This window comes from Panthera leo, chromosome D2, assembly GCF_018350215.1.
Source record: "Panthera leo isolate Ple1 chromosome D2, P.leo_Ple1_pat1.1, whole genome shotgun sequence".
Classification (NCBI taxonomy): Eukaryota; Metazoa; Chordata; class Mammalia; order Carnivora; family Felidae; genus Panthera; species Panthera leo.
In genome coordinates this window covers 44,388,648-44,400,475 of record NC_056689.1, presented here as the reverse complement: position 1 = coordinate 44,400,475, position 11,828 = coordinate 44,388,648, and the positions used below count along the sequence as shown (strand labels likewise).

Below are 11,828 nucleotides of genomic sequence, written 5' to 3'. Positions count from 1 at the left end.
CCAGTATGGCTAGTGTCTTTATAAGAAGAGACAATTAGAGGAGGCCTGGGTAGCTCAGTTGGATAAGGGGCTGACTCTTGATTTTGGCTCAGGTCATGATCTACGGTTCATGGGGTTGAGCCCTGCACTATTCTCCTACTGAGTGTAGAGTCGGCTTGGGATTCTCTTTCTCTCTCAAAATAAGTAAATAAACATTAAAAAGAAGAAGAAGAAGAGGCAATTAGGACATAGACACATGCAAAGACCTCATGAAGACAAAGGGGAGAAGATAGTCCCTCTACAAGCCAAAGGAGGAGGCCTCAGGATGGAACTAAGACTGCCAAAACTTTCTCTTCCCTTCCATTCCTGCTTACAATAAATTAGTTCATTATTTCCTGAGTATATCATTTTCTTGAAGTATCGTGTAATATGCAGTCAACACCAACCAACACAAGCTACTAACATATTTTTTTTAGGCTCTTCTGGAGCTACAAGCTACAAGCTTATCAGGTCACAAGCTTACTAGGTTCATTATCTACCTTCCGAGTAATTGCAGGTGATGGTTTTGTCAACTGTATCAATATGAAACAGCTTCCAAAGTCAGCTTTCTTGCTCCATGAGTTGATCCCTAAGTCAAAGCCACAAGAGTCAGGTTTTTGTTGAGGCATGCTTCATCTCCCAGCATCAGTTTCTGGGTCGATCATAGTATGCTAACTCTCTTCTGGGGGCAGCATCCCTAGGCATTCAGAATGGTGGCGCATTTGACACATCATTGTAGGCTGTCCTACAATACAACCTCTAACAAAACTAGCCTGTCCTAAACCCCTGGTAATAAAGCCATTTGCCTTTATACCAGGTAGGTTGGGAAAGCACCAAAATCTACGTGTGGCACGCACCCAGGCTGACTTGGAGGAGTTTGTGTTGTGAGGTCTACAGTTCTTATGAACTTATGAGGTTGCCTAGAACTAAAAAAACACGTCGGCAGGGCCTAGGGTGACTCCTTGTGTGCTGAGTGTGTTTGTGACAGGATCAAGTGTGCTTTCCTTATTGAAGATGTTGTGAAAGTGTTGAAGGCACAAGCTCAGAGTCAGAAAGCTAAATAAAAAAATGAAGCTTTGTTGAGTAATAAAAAAAAGGCAACAAAAACAAAAGTACACTAGATTATGTCAAAATCTTTTTTTAAATTTCTTTAATGTTTTATTCATTTTTGTTCATTCAAAACATTTGAATAAATGTTTTTATTCATTTGATTCATTGGTGGCGTGCACGAGAGAGAGAGAGAGAGAGAGAGAGAGTCTGACTTTCTTTCTGAGAGGGGCAGAGAGAGAGGGAGACAGAGGATCCAAAGTGGGCTTCATGCTGACAGCAGAGAGCCCAGATGCAGGGCTCGAACTCACAAATCAGAGATCATGACCTGAGTTGAAGTCAAACATTTAACCAACTGAGCCAGCCAGGTGCCCCGATTATGTCAAAATCTTAATGATATAAGATAACAAAAGTTTATTTCTTGTTCATGTTGTGTATCTATTGCTAGTTGCCAGATCCCTTTCACTTGACTTTCTCACTCTAGGATTTAGGCTGATGGGACCGTCACAATCTCGAACATTGCCAGACTCACAAGCAGAGGAATTGTTCTGAAAGGTGACAAATTGGCGACCAGATGCTTTGGTCCTGAAGTGGCACACGTCATCTGATCATAACTGATTGGCCAGAACTAGTCATGTGTTCCCCACTAAAGCACAAGGGGGTAAGAAGTGCAAACAGGCAGGTGCCCTGAAGGTAGAGAGTAGGAAATATTTGGTCAACAGCATCATCCAACTGCATATAAACTGTATAATCAAATGTACTTTAGGTCTGGTGAATAGAGGCCCAACTTTACTAGAGTTGCAGCCCCTGGTAAGCCTATTTGCAGACTTAAGAGGCCCCTGATGAACTTCAACAGCACAAGTGCATACTATGCACCTTCTTCCTAGTCTTTCACCAAAAACCTGTGGTGATTTTGCCAGGAAACTGTGCCAGGTAGAGAGGATTCCCCCCAAACTTTCAGTTACAATTGACCCTCACTCTGAGATAGAACTGATTCCTTAATACTCAGACCACCAACTTGGTCCACTAATCATGGCCTTAATAGCACCAGGTGACAATTGAAGATTTGACCAGTGTCAACGGCAGGTCCTATGAGGCAGCAGACATCAGGGTCATTTCCCCAAGGCCTGACTGCCATGGAGCTGCTCCAGGATTTAAAGAGTGTTTATTGTAATAGGAAACGCCAAGTAGAAACCACTGGAGTATCCCTCCAGGCTGAGGAGGTAATGAAAAAGGAAATTGACTCCCTGACTCCTAATGTTTGAGGTCGTTGGAGTTGGGTTTGCCTTGTCTCCTGCACTTGAGCAGTTGTTCCCATGTATCATGAAGGATGTATAAAACTAGGGGAAGAGAATCAGTGAGAAGCCAGCAGAACCTCAGATAAAAGGGGAGCAGAGCCAGTGGTACCTGAGGATGGTCAATGACCGGAGACCAAATCCAGAGCATATTCCAGAAAACTCTTTGTGTGGAAAAAGTGGGAAAACTAATCAAGAGCAATAGAAAGAGGAGTGACTGGGGCACCTGGGTGGCTCAGTCAGTTGAGCGTCTGACTTCGGCTCAGGTCACGATCTCGCGGTTTGTGAGTTGGAGCCCCGCGTCGGGCTCTGTGCTGACAGCTCAGAGCCTGGAGCCTGCTTCAGATTCTGTGTCTCTGTCTCTCTCTGTCCCTCCCCCACTCATGCTCTGTCTCTCAAATAAATAAACATTAAAAAATTAAAAAAAAAAAAAAAGAAAGAGGAGTCACTTCACAAAGTTAAAAAATAAAATAAAATAAAATGTTTAAAAAAATAAAATAAAATGTGGAAGGACAGGGGAGTCAGAGTCTTCTCAGGAAATGAGTCTCCTTCTGTAACTGAAAAACCACCTTATATAACCCAATGCATGACAACTCCTTACCAAAATATCTCAATTTTCCCAACTTTTATTCATCATGAATATGTAAAACTTTTGAGACATAGAAGAAATAGTTATGTCTGTGTTCATCTAGTTTATTAATTTAACTACTCGTATTTGAAACCATGTATTTTACAAAGTAATATTTCCATCTATAAGTGTTTGGGTTTTTTTATTCCACATTTTGTGAAACAACCCCAGTGTTTTTATGTCCCTTATAGCCTCTTGTTGAGTCACCCAACGGGTTTCTTGAAAAACTCATTTCTCGAGAACAAGCAAAAGCCTTGAGAATTCCAATTCCCTACTTGCCATCAAAAACGTCTCAAGGAAATAAGTTTTCATATGGTACATTTATCATAGGTGGAAATGGGGACCTGCTTGACCCCCCTGTGGAGGTGTGAGGCTGGTGTAACACCCAGGGAACCTTCAAAGCACTGTCTACTAAAGGGTGGGAAAAACAAATGTCCCTGGGACTTGTGACATGGTCACAACAGATTAGGTTATGGACAAAGGATCCATATTGGTTGCTTAGGTTAAAAATAAGGAGGAGATTTGGGGGGAGGGAGCCAAGATGGCGGAACAGCATGGAAGTTTTTTTGTGTGTCTCGTGTCCATGAAATACAGCCAGACCAACACTAAACCATCCTACACACCTAGAAAAATGATTGGAGGATTAACACAACATCTGCACAACCTGAACCACAGAATTCAGCAGGTACGTGGCACAGAGAGGTGAACTTGGGGAGAGAGAAGCTGCCGGTGGGCAGGGAGCCACTTTTGCAGGTGGAGAGAGGACTGGGGGAAGGGGGAGAATACAGGAAAAGCACCCCTCCCAAAAAGCAGCTGGAGAGAAAGTGGAAATTGGAAACAGCCGCAGGGACTAAACTAAAAAGGGAGAAAGGAGAAGGTTTAAATTCCATTAAGACTGTAAACAAGGGGAGCGCAAAGGATGCAACTCCACAGCTCAATACCTGGCAGTGCTCTGGTGGGAAGGGCGAATCCCCAGGAACAGAGTGGGGTCTGGGAGGTTCTCAGGCCACACAGGGAAAAGTGGTTCCACTGCTGGAAGGACATTTGGTAGAGACTGTTGAAGCCACCTAGTCCCAGCAGACCCCCGAAAATGGCCACATTCACTGGAGCTGAACAACATCGTTAAGGGTGAAGCCTGGTGCCAGATGTGTGTTGTGATTTCCCATAATCCCTGAAACACTGCTGCTACACTGTCTTGCGAACTTTTTCTGGGACGGGCTGACACCTGGCCACAGTCTCCGGGCACCGGCAACAGCAGGGTCCAGTGGGCGTTCCTGGGTGCAGCTGACATTCGGCCGTTGCTCATTCAGCCATTGCTCATTTGGCCACTGTTCAGTGAGACCCTCCCTCAGAGGGGCGGAACGGGTCAAAGCCGCAGTCCTTCAGACGTTAAGGGGCTGGGGAAAACAGCCACATCTGAGACAAACTTGGGAGAGAGGTACTGCCTGGGGCCTGGTCACGGAGAGTGGAAAGGCAGGGAGTGGATGAGAGCTGGACAGAGGACCAGTACACGATTGCTGATCTGGAAGAACAGACTGGGTGGCTGGGTGACTCCATTTTCACCGCTCCCACGCATGCGCATACGCACCTACAAGCACTGCAACAATTCACCCCAGTAGGCTAGCAGCACCATCTAGTGGAGAGCAGAGCCGTTACACTGAGCCCTGCCCAACTGGGCCAAATTCGCTCTTTAAGAGCTCATGTCTCACCACCGGCTTAATTTATGGACTATAAAGAGCTACATAGACTGACTTCTAGGGGAAAACAAAGCAATTTCAGTCCTACTTCAATCTGTTAGCAGGTTCATCTATTCAATTTTCTTTCTTTCTTTTTTTCTTTTTTCTTTTTCTCTTTTACAATTCTTTTCTTTTTCTTGAATAAAAACAAAAAATTCGTTTTAATGTTCAATTTTTATTAAGAATATCTTTCTTTAATTTTTATTACTATGTTTTTTTACTTTTATGCAAATTTTTTCAAATTCTATTTTACTTCCATCAATTTATTTTAGTCTATGACAATGTATTCACTTTTCCAAATTTTCAAACGATTTCTTTTTTTCCTCTTTTTTATCTTTTTTCTCTTTTTCATTTCTTTTTTCTTAAATACAGAAAAACGAAAAATTCATATTTATTTTTAATTTTTATTAAAAATATTTTTCTTTAATTTTTTTCTACTATATTCTTTACTTTTGTGTATATTTTTTCAAATTCTATTTAACCCCATCATCTCACTTTAGTCTACTTCAGTGTATTCATTTTTTCAAATTCTCAAACGATTTCCTTCCCTCCCCCTTTTTTTTCTCTAATCTGTCAAACCACTTTCAACACCCAGACCAAAACACACCTAGGACCTAGCATCATTTGATTTGTGTGTGTGTGTGTGTGTGTGTGTGTGTTTAATTTTTAATTTTAATATTTTTTAATTTTAATTTTTTTAATTTCAATTTTTCTACCTCATTAATTCCTTTTCTCCCTTCAAAATGACAAAACGAAGGAATTCACCCCAAAAGAAAGAGCATGAAGAAACAACAGCCAGGGATTTAACCAACACAGATACAAGCAAGATGTCTGAACCAGAATTTAGAATCACGATAATAAGAATACTAGCTGGAGTCGAAAATAGATTAGAATCCCTTTCTGCAGAGATAAAAGAAGTAAAAAATAGCCAGAATGAAATTAAAAATGCTATAACTGAGCTGCAATCACGGATGGATGCAGTGGCGGCAAGGATGGACGAGGCAGAATAGAGAATCAGCAATATAGAGGACAAACTTATAGAGAATAACGAAGCAGAAAAAAAGAGGGAGATTAAGGCAAAAGAGCACGATTTAAGAATTAGAGAAATCAGTGACTCATTAAAAAGGAACAACATCAGAATCATAGGGGTCCCATAAAAGGAAGAGAGAGAAATAGGGGTAGAAGGGTTATGTGAGCAAATCATAGCAGAAAACTTTCCTAACCTGGGGAAAGACACAGACATCAAAATCCAGGAAGCACAGAGGACCCCCATTAGATTCAACAAAAACCGACCATCAACAAAGCATATCATAGTCAAATTCACAAAATACTCAGGCAAGGAGAGAATCATGAAAGCAGCAAGGGGAAAAAAGTCCCTAATATACAAGGGAAGACAGATCAGGTTTGCAGCAGACTATCCACAGAAACTTGGCAGGCCAGAAAGGAGTGGCAGGATATATTCAATGTGCTGAATCAGAAAAATATGCAGCCAAGAATTCTTTATCCAGCAAGGCTGTCATTCAAAATAGAAGGAGAGATAAAAAGTTTCCCAGACAAACAAAAATTAAAGGAGTTGGTGACCACTAAACCAGCCCTGAAAGAAATTTTAAGGGGGACTTTCTGAGGGGAGAAAAGATGAAAAAAAAAAAAAAAAAAAAAAAAAAAATATATATATATATATATATATATATCCAAAGCAACAAAAGATTAGAAAGGACCAGAGAACACTACTAGAAACTCCCAATTCTACAAGCAACATAATGGCAATAAATTCATATCTTTCAGTACTCACTCTAAATGTCAATGGACTCAATGCTCCAATCAAAAGACATAGGGTAACAGAATGGATAAGAAAACAAGATCCATCTATATGCTGTTTACAAGAGATCCACTTTAGACCTAAAGACACCTTCAGATTGAAAATAAGGGGACGGAGAACCATCTATCATGCTAATGGTCAACAAAAGAAAGCCAGAGTAGCCATACTTATATCAGACAATCTAGACTTTAAATAAAGACTGTATCAAGAGATGCAGAAGGGCATTATATCATAATCAAGGGGTCTATCCACCAAGAAGACCTGACAATTGTAAACATTTATGTGCCAAATGTGAGAGCACCCAAATATATAAATCAATTAATCATAAACATAGAGAAACTCATTGATAATAATACCACAATAGTAGGAGACTTCAACACCCCACTCACATCAATGAACAGATCATCTAATCAAAAAATCAACAAGGAAACAATGGCTTTGAATGACACACTGGACCTGATGGACTTAACAGATATATTCAGAACATTTCATCCTAAAGCAGCAGAATATACATTCTTCTCCAGTGCACATGGAACGTTCTCCAGAACAGACCATATACTGGGACACAAATCAGCCCTAAGTAAGTACAAAAAGATCAAGATCATACCATGCATATTTTCAGACCACAACGCTATGAAACTCAAAATGAACCATAAGAAAAAAGTTGGAAAGGTAATAAATACTTGGAGACTGAAGAACATCCTACTAAAGAATGAATGGGCTAACCCAGCAGTTAAAGAGGAAATTAAAAGGTATATGGAAGTCAATGAAAATGGTAACACCACAACCCAAAACCTCTGGGACGCAGCAAAGGCGGTCATAAGAGGAAAGTATATAGCAATCCAGGCCTTCCTAAAGAAGGAAGAAAGATCTCAGATACACAATCTAACCTTACGCCTTAAGGAGCTGGAAAAAGAACAGCAAATAAAACCCAAAACCAGCAGAAGACAGGAAATAATAAAGATTAGAGCAGAAAGTAATGCCATCAAAACAAAAAAAAACAAAGAACAAAAAAAAACAAAAACAAAAACAGTAGAACAGCTCAATGAAACCAGAAGCTGGTTCTTTGAAAGAATTAATAAAATTGATAAACCACTAGCCAGTTTGATCAAAAAGAAAAAGGAAAGGACCAAAATAAATAAAATCAAGAATGAAAGAGGAGAGATCACAACCAACACAACAGAAATAAAAACAATAAGAGAATATTATGAGCAATTATATGCCAATAAAATGGGTAATCTGGAAGAAATGGACAAATTCCTAGAAACATATACACTACCAAAACCGAAACAGGAAGAAATAGAAAATTTGAACAGACCCATAACCAGTAAGGAAATCGAATTAGTAATAAAAAATCTGCCAAAAAACAAGAGTCCAGGGCCAGATGGCTTTCCAGGGGAATTCTGCCAAACATTTAAGGAAGAGTTAACACCTATTCTCGTGAAACTGTTCCAAAAAATAGAAACAGAAGGAAAACTTCCAAACTCTTTCTATGAAGCCAGCATTACCTTGATTCCAAAACTAGACAGAGACCACACTAAAAAGGAGAACTATAGACCAATTTCCCTGATGAACATGGATGCAGAAATCCTCAATAAGATATTAGCCAACTGGATCCAACAATACATTAAAAAAATTATTCACCATGACCAAGCGGGATTTATACCTGGGATGCAGGGCTGGTTCAATATCCACAAAACAATTAAGGTGATTCATCACATCAATAAAAGAAAAGACAAGAACCATAGGATCCTCTCAATAGATGCAGAGAAAGCATTTGACAAAATACAGCATCCTTTCTTGATAAAAACCCTCAAGAAAGTAGGGATAGAAGGGCATACCTCAACATCATCATAAAAGCCATATATGAACGACCCAAGACTAATATCATCCTCAGTGGGGAAAAACTGAGAGCTTTCCCCCTAAGGTCAGGAAAAAGACAGGGATGTCCACTCTTGCCACTGTTATTCAACATAGTATTGGAAGTCTTAGCCTCTGCAATCAGACAACACAAAGAAATAAAAGGCATCCAAATAGGCCAGGAGGAAGTCAAACTTTCACTCTTTGCAGATGACATGATACTCTAAATGGAAAACCCTAAAGATTCCACCAAAAAACTGCTAGAGCTGATTCATGAATTCAGCAAAGTTGCAGGATATAAAATCAACACACAGAAATCGGTTGCATTCCTATACACCAACAATGAAGCAATAGAAAGAGAAATCAAGGAATCGATCCCATTTACAGTGGCACAAAAAACCATAAAATACCTAGGAATAAATCTAAACAAAGAGGTGAAAAATCTATACACTGAAAACTATAGAAAACTTATGAAAGAAATTGAAGAAGACACAAAAAAAATGGAAAAAGATTCCATGCTCCTGGATAGGAAGAACAAATATTGTTAAAATGTCGATACTACCCAAAGCAACCTACATATTCAATGCAATCCCTATCAAAGTAACACCAGCACTCTTCACAGAGCTAGAACAAATAATCCCAAAATTTGTATGGCACCAGAAAAGACCCCAAATAACCAAAGTAATCTTGAAAAAGAAAACCAAAGCTGGAGGCATCACAATCCCAGACTTCAAGCTTTACTACAAAGCTGTAATTATTAAGACAGTATGGTACTGGCACAAGAACAGACACTCAGATCAATGGAACAGAATAGAGAACCCAGAAATGGACCCACAAACATATGGCCAACTAATCTTTGACAAAGCAGGAAAAAATAGCCAATGGAATAAAGACAGTCTCTTCAGCAAGTGGTGCTGGGAAAACTGGACTGCGACATGCAGAAGAATGAACCTGGACCACTTTCTTACACCATACACAAAAATAAACTCAAAATGGATGAAAGACGTAAACATAAGACAGGAAGCCATCAAAATCCTCAAGGAGAAAGCAGGCAAAAACCTCTTTGATCTTGGCCGCAGCAACTTCTTACTCAACATGTCTCTGGAGGCAAGGGAAAGAAAAGCAAAAATGAATTACTGGGACCTCATCAAAATAAAAAGCTTCTGCACAGCAAAGGAAACAATCAGCAAAACTAAAAGGCAACCAACGGAATGGGAGAAGATATTTGCAAATGACATGTCAGATAAAAGGTTAGTATCCAAAATCTGTAAAGAACTTATCAAACTCAACACCCAAAAAACAAATAATCCAGTGAAGAAATGGGCAAAAGACATTAATAGACACTTCTCCAAAGAAGACATCCAGATGGCCAACTGGATATATGCCATCTGGCACATGAAAAAATGCCCATCACTCATCATCAGGGAAATACAAATCAAAACCACAAGGAGATACGACCTTACACCTGTCAGAATGGCTAACATTAACAACTCAGGCAACAACAGATGTTGGCAAGGATTCGGAGAAAGAGGATATCTTTTGCATTGTTGGTGGGAATGCAAGCTGGTGCAGCCACTCTGGAAAACAGTATGGAGGTTCCTCAAAAACTAAAAATAGAACTACCCTATGACCCAGCAATTGCACTACTAGGCATTTATCCACAGGATACAGGTGTGCTGTTTCGAAGGGACACATGCACCCCCGTGTTTATAGCAGCACTATCAACAATAGCCAAAGTATGGAAAGAGACCAAATGTCCATTGATGGATGAATGGATAAAGAAGATGTGGTATATATATACAATGGAGTATTACTCAGCAATCAAAAAGAATGAAATCTTGCCATTTGCAACTACGTGGATGGAACTGGAGGGCATTATGCTAAGTGAAATTAGTCAGTCAGAGAAAGACAAAAATCATATGACTTCACTCATATGAGGACTTTAAGAGACAAAACAGATGAACATAAGGGAAGGGAAACAAAATAATATAAAAACAGGGAGGGAGACAAAACAGAAGAGATTCATAAATATGGAGAACAAACTGAGGCTTGCTGGAGGGGTTGTGGGAGGGGGGATGGGCTAAATGGGTAAGGGACATTAAGGAATCTACTCCTGAAATCATTGTTTCACTGTATGCTAACTAATTTGCATGTAAATTTTAAAAAATAAAATAAAAAAACTACCTGTCACCCCTTACTAAAATGATCTACCTTTAAAAATTGTAAATAAAAATGTAACCCTACTCATAATGTAATTTCTTTATACATTTTTTGGTAACTAGATTGAAATTTTAGCTCTAGAATTTTCTAGAGCTTCAAAAGTCTTCAAATCACTTTTTATTTAACAAAAGTTCTTCCAGTAGGAAAGAAGACCTGACATAGGGATAAAGAGGAATTCCTCTGACTCCTGGGCCAGTTATCTTGAAAATTCCACCAGCTTCAGGTTGCTGCAGAAGACCCATGCATGGGGTCCATTCCATCCTGGGCACAGGTCATAAACATTTCAGAGAAGTCCTGCCCTCAGAAGGAGCATGAAGTTGTTTCATCAACAGGCTCCTTCACAGTTTGGAGTCTTTTCCCTGTCTTCGGATCTAAGTGCATCACTCTTTCTCCATTGTGACAGGCCACCCAGAGCTTCCTCTCAGTATCAATACACATTCCACCTGGGAATTGTTCTTTTTCCAGCTTGTGAACACATCTGCAGTAGGAGATCTTTCCTATCTGCAGGTCATAGTCAAAGGCTTCCACGGAGTAGGACAAGCTGTCAATGTAATAGATTTTTTGGCCCAGGGACCATCCAAACTATTGGTCACAGTACTTTTCCAGGCAGTGGTCAGGAAAGAGGGAGTACAGGGACCCCTGGTGCGACTCCAGAACTGCGGGGGCCATTTCCTCAGCCATGGTGCCAGCAAAGTATCTCTCAGCAGACCAGTTTTCTTGTCTTTATCTACTGTGGCCAGGACAACTGCTGACTGATCTTTCCAGTTCATAGCACAGAACTTTGTTCCAATGGTGGTGACATAGCCTCCTGATTGGCAAAGGGCCACAGAGCTGACGGAGGCATCCATGGTCACATGCTGCACTTGCTGAGAGAATCCCACTGACAAGCCTTTTTTGTAGGAATATGTATGAAGAGCAGAAAGCTGGATGCCTCCTCCCACACTGGAGATTCACCACGCCTGAAATTCTCCAGCAAAATGCACTCAATTCTAATGGAAGATATTGTCATTGTGGGGAGATCTTGATGCTAATGACCCTTGGAGAGCCAGCTCAGGACTAGATTATTATTTACCGTTCTCTGAAAGAGTCCTTGAAAATGAGTAGCTCTCAATATTGGTGTCTGTGTTAGTAATTTGACCAAGGTCACATATTTACCACATGGTAAAGTTGAAATTTGGTTTTTGGCAGCTTCCCTCCAGAGCTCT

At 40.2% G+C, this 11,828-nt stretch overlaps 2 pseudogenes; one reads left to right on the top strand and one right to left on the bottom strand.

Annotated features, from left to right (window-relative positions):
• Positions 1 to 728: 728 nt before the first annotated feature.
• On the top strand, positions 729 to 1,082 carry LOC122202496 (annotated as a pseudogene).
• Positions 1,083 to 10,733: 9,651 nt separating this feature from the next.
• LOC122201812 lies at positions 10,734 to 11,620 on the bottom strand (annotated as a pseudogene).
• Between the last annotated feature and the right edge of the window lie 208 nt (positions 11,621 to 11,828).